The sequence below is a fragment of the Carya illinoinensis genome, chromosome 3 (assembly GCF_018687715.1).
Source record: "Carya illinoinensis cultivar Pawnee chromosome 3, C.illinoinensisPawnee_v1, whole genome shotgun sequence".
Lineage (NCBI taxonomy): Eukaryota > Viridiplantae > Streptophyta > Magnoliopsida > Fagales > Juglandaceae > Carya > Carya illinoinensis.
In genome coordinates, this window is record NC_056754.1 from 37,083,582 (window position 1) to 37,092,085 (window position 8,504).

General features: G+C 35.9%; 2 long non-coding RNA genes across 3 annotated transcripts; one reads left to right on the forward strand and one right to left on the reverse strand.

Annotated features, from left to right (window-relative positions):
* Positions 1–383: 383 nt before the first annotated feature.
* On the forward strand, positions 384–2,850 carry LOC122304165. The gene is made up of 2 exons (XR_006240936.1): positions 384–1,232; positions 2,593–2,850. It is a non-coding gene; the product is annotated as an uncharacterized LOC122304165 (long non-coding RNA).
* A 113-nt stretch (positions 2,851–2,963) lies between these two features.
* LOC122304164 lies at positions 2,964–5,369 on the reverse strand. Of its 2 annotated transcripts, XR_006240934.1 has the most exons (3): positions 5,185–5,357; positions 4,457–4,493; positions 2,964–3,472 (listed from the first exon to the last, which is right to left on the reverse strand). It is a non-coding gene; the product is annotated as an uncharacterized LOC122304164 (long non-coding RNA). The 2 variants fall into 2 exon arrangements; XR_006240935.1 differs by having other exon boundaries at positions 4,457–5,369.
* Positions 5,370–8,504: the final 3,135 nt, after the last annotated feature.

Genomic DNA, 8,504 nt, shown 5'->3' on the forward strand with positions numbered 1-8,504 from the left:
TTTAGAGAGAAGTTGGACTTCTCTCTCTAAGAATAGGGTTAAGCTCTAGGAAAGTCACTTGAATAACTTATTTAGCCTTTATTAATTTATAAGAGTTAAAACAAAGTCCATAAATTTAGTCATCGTAAAACTAAGCTCACGGAAAGGTAAGGTTAGAAATCTTTTTTCCAATTTGTAAGAATATTTGAGAATTGAAGGGAACACACGGCAGAGAAAAAAGGTTGTAGCGTAATTAATTGAAAGTGAGAGGAAAAGCAAATTGAAAAGTAAGAAGTGAGGTTGTCATATATGTGTTCACACCGAAAATTTCCCTTGACGCGAGTGTAAAAGTGACTAGCGTATATCCCTAGTTCTAAGAACGATAGTGTTACAGGCGAATAAATATCACTTTTCACCTTAATAGCAACACACACCTCAGTGGCAAAGAAAAAGAAGTGTTCAGCATAGCCCTACCCATGGAAGAACGTAACGTGCAACGGCTGGAAATCTACTTGACGACTCAGCAGAACAGAGGACGACAGTCTTAGGAAAGAAACAATTTGAAGCCCACATAAGCCTTCGAGTTCGGTCTGGAGAGGAGCAAAATAAACCGATAGGTTTGAGATAGAAAGTCAAGAGGCTTACCAAAAGGAGATGGAAGGACGATGGAACGGTGACTTGACTAAGATCGACAATGGCAACAGCTTCGAGAGATCAGGGCCTTCGGTGCTTGTAAACCGAGAGACACGATAGAGCAATAATAGGGTCTGTGTTTTGAAATCGTAGAGGGAGAGGCAACATATATAGACAAACAGGAATTGTTTGACATGTTCAACTTGAAGACGATCACTGGTTTCCATAGATACATGCAATTCTGCTAGGTACATGACAATTGGCGCACTAAGATGACATGGCGGGAGCTTTTTTATTAAAAAATAAATTTTAAAAAATGAAGAGAAGATGCGAAGAGAAGAAGATTGGCCGATCTCCTCGGCCATTTTCGTCTGTGTCTCCACTTGAAAATACGATGGGAATCTCTCAGCCATTTTCATCTCCCCTCTGCCGCAGATTGGCTGATCTCCTCTCAGTTTGCCAACCAAAGGTTTTCGTCTCCCCTCGTTCCTCCCTCCTCTGTTCTTCAGATTGGCCAATGTCCACCGCAACCCACCTCCTAAGCGTTAGATCCTGAAGGTTGGCTGCACTCCTCCACGGCTCCACCACTCACGTGAACTCCTTTGTGTCGTCTCTGGTAGGTACGCTCCATCCATGCATTTTGCTTTCGATACCCAATTTATTTTATTCCTAGAGATGCAGCATTTTATTTAGCTTTTTATCATATAGATTTGGTTGATTTATACCCTTGTCTTTGTTTTATTTCTGTCCATTCCGTCATATATGCTTCCCAAGTTTTATGCCCATTTCTTTCGTATGTGATCTGATCTATGTTCATTTAGCCTGATAGATGATCACTGCTGAAGCTGCAATGTAGAGACCTGCCTCAAACAATTTGCTTAAAATCTATTGTTTTCATTTAGTCTGGTGTTCTTGAATTTGACTTGTGTATTTTTATTTTCTGTCACCAAGCAGCCATTAGTTTGGTTGTTTGTGGTCTTTCTTTTTCTAGGTTTTAAATAATTTGGTTGATTTGGAACTATTTAGTTTTCTGTTGTCAGTATCTGTAATGTTCATTAGGTCAATCATTTCATGAGTTCAATATGTTATATATGATTTATTTGATTGTCTATTTACTTCATGAACTTCAACCCATTCAAGAGCTTGCTGCATTTCATTTCAACCTTAGCTGATGGAGTTTTCTGCATTAGAAAGTATGCAACTTGCATTTAATCAGTGGATTAGGCTCACATGTATCAGAGCTAGCAGTTAGCATTTTCGTCTTTCCAATATTAGAAACCTGATGCATTTTTTAATGGATTGGTACAAATTTCAAATATTAAAAACCTTGAGTTTTTTCCTTTTTTTTTTTTTTTTTAGCTACCCCACACAATAGAGTATGGTTCTAAAATCTGCCCTTCCTCATCATGCAACAAATATCTCATGGCTCCATGGAAAACAGCCACCTCACACTAGCCAGAGTTGCAAAGGGCCAGTCCCTACACAAGCAAGCATTAAAAATCCGTCATTACATCAGTTCTTCTTGTGACTTTCTTCAATGAAGTTGGATTTGTTCTGAATTATATGTTTGGTTTTTTCTGGTTGGTTTAAGAAGATTTTTAATGTTATAAAAATCCATCAAATATTCTCTAGATGGAGAAAGGGAAGGAATACTACTTAATTTGATCCTCTAGCTTTCACTCATTTTTCTGCTATTGGTATGAAAATTGAGATTTGCTTGTAGTGGTTTGCAACTGAGAATGTATATTGATTACCTGGGATGATTGAAGAACAGGTTATTAAATCCAGTTTATATGGTTTCCACTTGAAGACCTTGATTCCCTGTTCCAATGCATCTTTTTTTCCGTATAAGATGCAAGTTATTAAGTCCAGGTTATATGTTTTCCACTTGTGGTTTGTTAGATGCAGTTCTAAGACTTTTACCATTGATAGATTGTAGCTTATCTTGAATAGTGCTTCTCTAATATATCCACTTCACAGGATTCTTACTTGGGTGAAGGTTGCACATGATGCATATTGGAGGTTTTATTTTCAAGCAAGTTCAACCTCATCAATAGTCACCCAAATCCACAATCTCGGGATCAGAACGAAGGAAGCTGTTTATTCGTTAGAGAAAAAGTCATACTAGGCTTTTTGAGACATGTAATATTTGTTGTAATATTTATTTACTTGTGTTTCATTTGTTGTAATATTTGCCAGTCATGAACTCAATTCAAGAACTATTGTTTCTCATTTCAATGGAATCTCTCTAAAACCATGTGCACCAGCTGTTTTCATTACACGACTTTTCATTAAAAATGTTAATTTAATGAACCTACAAATACCCCTTTTGTACATCATGAGCAAAACACTTGAGAAGTATCATTACAGCTGATACATTAAAAGATATCTACTCCATACAACGTTATATTTACAAATAATTTATTCGAATCAAACCAAAACTATTACAAATATGACAACCTAGTACAAACATAATAATTTTCGATTTTCCTTCTGAAGAGTTCTCTCTCTCTCTCTTTCTCGTACTTTATTTTCCATTTTTCGAACTTCCAACTCGAGCGTGAGTACATCATCCCACATCTTCCAAACTTTATTCTCTCTTGTACGAGTGTTCTCCTCTAGCAAGTGAAGTATATCCACCTAAATGAAAAATTTACATTTTGCTTCTCCTTGCCCACAGTACGAACATTTAATTATCTGGCTCTTGCCAATTTTCTATGTGCCCTAAAAATCCTTCGCAAGGTCTCGACACATCATTCATAATGTCAAACTTCAGGATTCAAAGAACAAATGGCATCGTTTTCAACAGCATTATTTCCTAAAACAAATATCCGGCTCAAAGATTCTGCAAAACTTCTTCCTGCATATTATCAGAAAAATCTCACATGAGCATGAGAAAACAACAAAGTGAAACAAAGGGAGGCACTAGTTAGGTTCAGGGTAAGGAATTAAAATTATATTTTTTTCTGCACCTGGGGCACATATCATGCTAATGTCCTGTTAAGATTTATTTTTCTAGGTCAAACAGATACAAATCCACCTTGCATGCCAAATAAGAATGCTAAAAAGACAAATGTGACAGCAAGAAAAAGGTACAGCTGGAAAGTTAATGGTTTAAAGATTCTCTGATGGGAGCTAGACGAGTCCAAGGGATATAAAATTAAAAAAAAAAAATTTTTTTTTTTAATAGGTAAATCATTTAGAATAGAAAATCTAAAAATACAATAAACACAAAAAAGATCCTCTTCATGAGGTGAAAGCCTACCACCATCTCACCTAATTAAATAGCTACATAAAAGTGCAAACACCCCATAATCTTTACTCCCTCTCCCATGACCTGACTACACATTCTACCACTTACCCGCTATAAACATAGCACTGCAATACTCACTTTAACTAACCATGCATTGCAAGTCACACACACCCATAAACTCACATTCAAAGATCCACTTAACAAAGCCAGAACCACAAAACCAACACTTGAGACCAGATGGAACTTCACAAAAGAAACACAGCATACTTATCTTTGAGCTAATTTCTCTAACAAGCTGTCTCCGATAAAAATCCAATGAAGTTAAGCATGTATTGTCTAAAGCCAAATATAATTGTTTGTTGCACTACATACTTATCTTTGAGCTAATTTCTCTAACAAGCTGTCTCCTTCAACAATTATAGATCGTGGCACCCAAAGACATGGTCACCTATCAATACAAATTGTAGACATTCTTCCACATTTTGGTTATTTAAGCAGTAAATTGCTGATCCTTTAGTATGGTCATTCAAGGTGAGCAGACCAGCTTATCATATTTTACTGACTAAAATTTGTTTAGTGGAAGATACTCACCCGAACTTGGCAAGCACCATAACAGGTCCCGGTCCATCTAGTTTACAGAAAACACCAGTACCAGGTTCTCAGCTCAAGGAAAACAAATATTGTCCATAGAAGACGAGGAAACAGAGGCAAATCCAAGAAACTCTGGATTGATAAATGATAAAATATTGACAAGACAAGAGTGCTAAATGAATAGAATGTTTTACAAGTTGCTTTTCCAAGCTGTCATTGATGTTTGAATCCATTCCCCAAGAAAATAAAGGAGTAGATGTGCAGCTTTTTAAATCAAAATGGGTGCAAGTTGGATATGCTTTTGAAACAGAGGCTGGTGGGTTAATGCATTGTTTTCTACGAAACTCAATATTTACAGATGAACAAATTTTAGAAGGGTGGAAAAGACATCGTCGTAGGTCAAAGCTGAATTTTCTCCATCAGGTGGCACAAAACTCAGTTCTCTGAGTTAAATCTTGTCAAATTCACACATTGATGGATAATGCACAATTGTTTTACCGCTGTAAAACAATATGCTGAAATATTTCACATGTTGATCTAGTTTACAAAAAACAACAGTACCAGGTTCTTCACCCTCCAACGTCGTCACAAACTACCACTCATTACTCTCGGTTTCTCAAAACTTGCAGAATTGAAAGCAAGAAAGTAACCCAAACCAAAACAATAGAATATCCAAAGAAAAATAAGAAGTGAAATACCAAATACTAGAAAAATAGGAAGTGGAATACCAGATACAAGGCTACAGTCTTTGTCGAGAGAAAGTCAGATCGTGAAAAATTTACATGTTTGGGAGGGACTGCGACGGGTTAGGGAGGGGCTAGGGTTAGGGATTGTTGCAGATGGCGAGGAGGTCCGGAGGAGAAAACAAAAATAGGGGGAGGAGAAGAGAACAAAAACAAACGCACCGTTTCGTTTCGTTGAAAATTTATTCCCGCTCAAATCACGCTACGAAGTCCTCTTCAATGAAACGCTCCGTTTCATTTTTGACGTCATCTGCCATGGTGTTTCGTTCGCAATTGGTACAAGACTTTGCCTGTAAATAGAGTTTTCCATTTTCACGTAAATCTACAAATTCAATATCAAAGGTTTAGAAACTAACATTGAAGAAGATCAATTTAGAATTTTTAATTCATGCAAATCATATACAAAGGAGTGAAAATGAAAATCATACCATTTATGTAGACCATAAGCCTTGAGTTACTCATCATCATCATAAGTAAAGCTTGACTTTGGACCATACTCTAAAAAAACACATGATGATTATTAAAAAGATATAAAAATAAATATTATAAAAAAAATTTAATAAATATATAAATAAGAAATAAGTTCATTATCCAATTCTGCCTTAAAGCTTTCAATATTATCCAAGGAGACACGAAAATCAATGGGTATTGAATCCTTCAACCAATTTTATGTACAAACAAGTGCCTTAACTATTCTTAGAGATAGTGAACTACGAAATGGGTAAAGCGCATGACCCCCTGCATTGAAGGCTGACTCAGAAGAAACTGTAGAAACGGGAATGGCTATTACATCTTGTGCAACTCTTGCCAAAATATGATATTTTACTTCATTGATCTTCCACCAATCCAAATATCAAAATTTGGAGCTCATGTCTCACAACCATGTTCTAAATATTGATCAATCTCCGATTTATTCATCAAATTAGACTCAATAATTTCTTGCTCATACTCAACCCAAAAACTCTGTTGAGAATCAGAATCAATCATAATAGGATCAACTGAGGAATGAGGCTCAGAATAGGATACTCCACTTGAACTCCCATACACAATAATATGCTCCCAGTAAATGTCAATCATCAAGTGTTTCACTATTGCAATCATTTCTTCAACTAAATTACCACTATATATCTTTTTGAACCAAAAATGCAAAAGACTAAATTTGCATCTTGGATCAAGAACTACATCAATAAATATCATCAAGTTAGTTTTTTCAATTGGTCCCCAATATTTGTTATACTTAATCTTCATATTTTCCGCCATACATTTCAACACTGCATCATTACTTTGACTCATTTTTGACAAATATGATTGTATGCCATAAAGCTCTTGAAAGTATGCATTAGATGTGATATACGAAGAGCCAGAAAGTCTCACAGTAGCATCATAAAACATCTTCAAAAACTTTATCAATACTCTAACTCTCTCCCAATCACTAGAGTTAGGGGGGCTCAAGTTCACACTGCGACAATAATAAAAAAAAGAATCATCATCATTCTCCAATTGCAAAAAAAGCTTTTTTATATGTTTCTGTAACTTCTAGCATTAGATAAGTCGAATTCCATCTTGTAGAAGCATCAAGGCATACCAATTTTGTACAATCAATTTTCTATATACACTTTTTGAATTTCTCCATTCTTGCGGGAAATGGTCTAACATACCTAACTGTATTGTGCACCCTTGTGATTGAATCATCACAATCTTTTAGCCCATCATTCACAATGAGGTTCATTATATGGGCACAACACATGATGTAAATATACTTCCCTTCAAACAAATGACCTCCTATGAACTTCCTCAAATACTCAATGGCAACATCATTTGAGGAAGCATTGTCAACTGTAACGATAAAAATCTTGTCAATGCCCCAATTTTTTAGATATGAATCTACACACTTTCCAATAGTTTCTCCTTTGTAATTAGGGATCATACAAAAGTTTAGAATTCTTTTGGGTAGTTTCCAGTTAGAGTCGATAAAGTGTGCAGTAAGACACATATAATTTAAGTTTTGAATCAACGTCCATGTGTCAGTAGTTAAACTAACCTGCCCAACCGTCTTAAATATTTTCCATAACTTCTCCCTCTTCATTTTAAATAGTTTAATACAGTCTCTTGCTGCAGTGGTTCGAGATGGCACTTAGAACCTTGGTTCAAGAGATCTACATACCTTCCTAAATCCCTAAGCTTCTACTATCCTAAATGGAAGCTCATCACAAATGATCATTTCAGCAATTGTCATTCGTACTTTTTACGAATCAAACTTATGTGCATTTGCCGAGTTACTAACATCACTATCTCCAACTCCCTCAAGAGGCCCCTCACGACTCATATTCTGTTGACCTGTAAGTTTGATTCTATGAGAATGTTGCTTACAAGTACCAAGATGTTGTAGCACACTTGATGTACCATATCTTTTGGGATGACAAGAGTAAATCTTGTGACAATAATTACACTTTGCTTTTGGGTCATTTAAAGGGCATCCATCTATTTTAGTGAAATGGTTCCACACTACTAAGGGGTCCTTATTTTCCCTCCTTTTACGAGGAGGGAGACATGTGTCACTAGACAAGTTAATATTTTGATGCCTTTTGTGATCGGTTTTCCAAAGTAGTAGCCGTCTCATTATCTCTTAAATTTGTATGAGTGTCACTTTCAAAACAATCCATATATGAACTGACATTTAATATTATATACAAAAATCAATATATTAGTAATGCATAGATGCATCTAGCCACACACACAAAAATAAAACTAGTACAAGAAAGGAAAGCATCCAATTGTTTACTTTATGCAATGCACTATAATTTGTATGATTGAAAATGATGAAGAAATCATGAACCTAGGACAATCAACAATTTGGAATTTGTTCATTTACAAATCAAGATAATAATTAAATTAAAAATTAAAAATTAAAATGAATGTGTTGACTGATATCGTAGCCACTCTGTCATCAAGATGAGAGCTTAGCAAATTTGTCTTCTTTGAAGACTCTAAACCTAGAAGCTTGTGGACTATACGGGGAGTTCCCAACTCAAATATTTCAGCTGCCACAACTACGGGTACTTGGGATAGGAAACAATGAAGATCTCACTGGTCGCTTGCCTGAAACAAAGACACAGCTCACATGCTCCTTTCAATGCAAGCAAAAGCCATTGGGAAATAAGTCATATACTCGAGCTTTATCAAAATTGGCTTTTGCTTGCCGGGGATTGTCGGGGATTGGCTCTCCTCAAAGCAATCAGAATTCTTAGGGATAGTTTGCCTGAAACAGCAAACTAGCTAGCTCCAGCCTGTTGATGATTTGATAT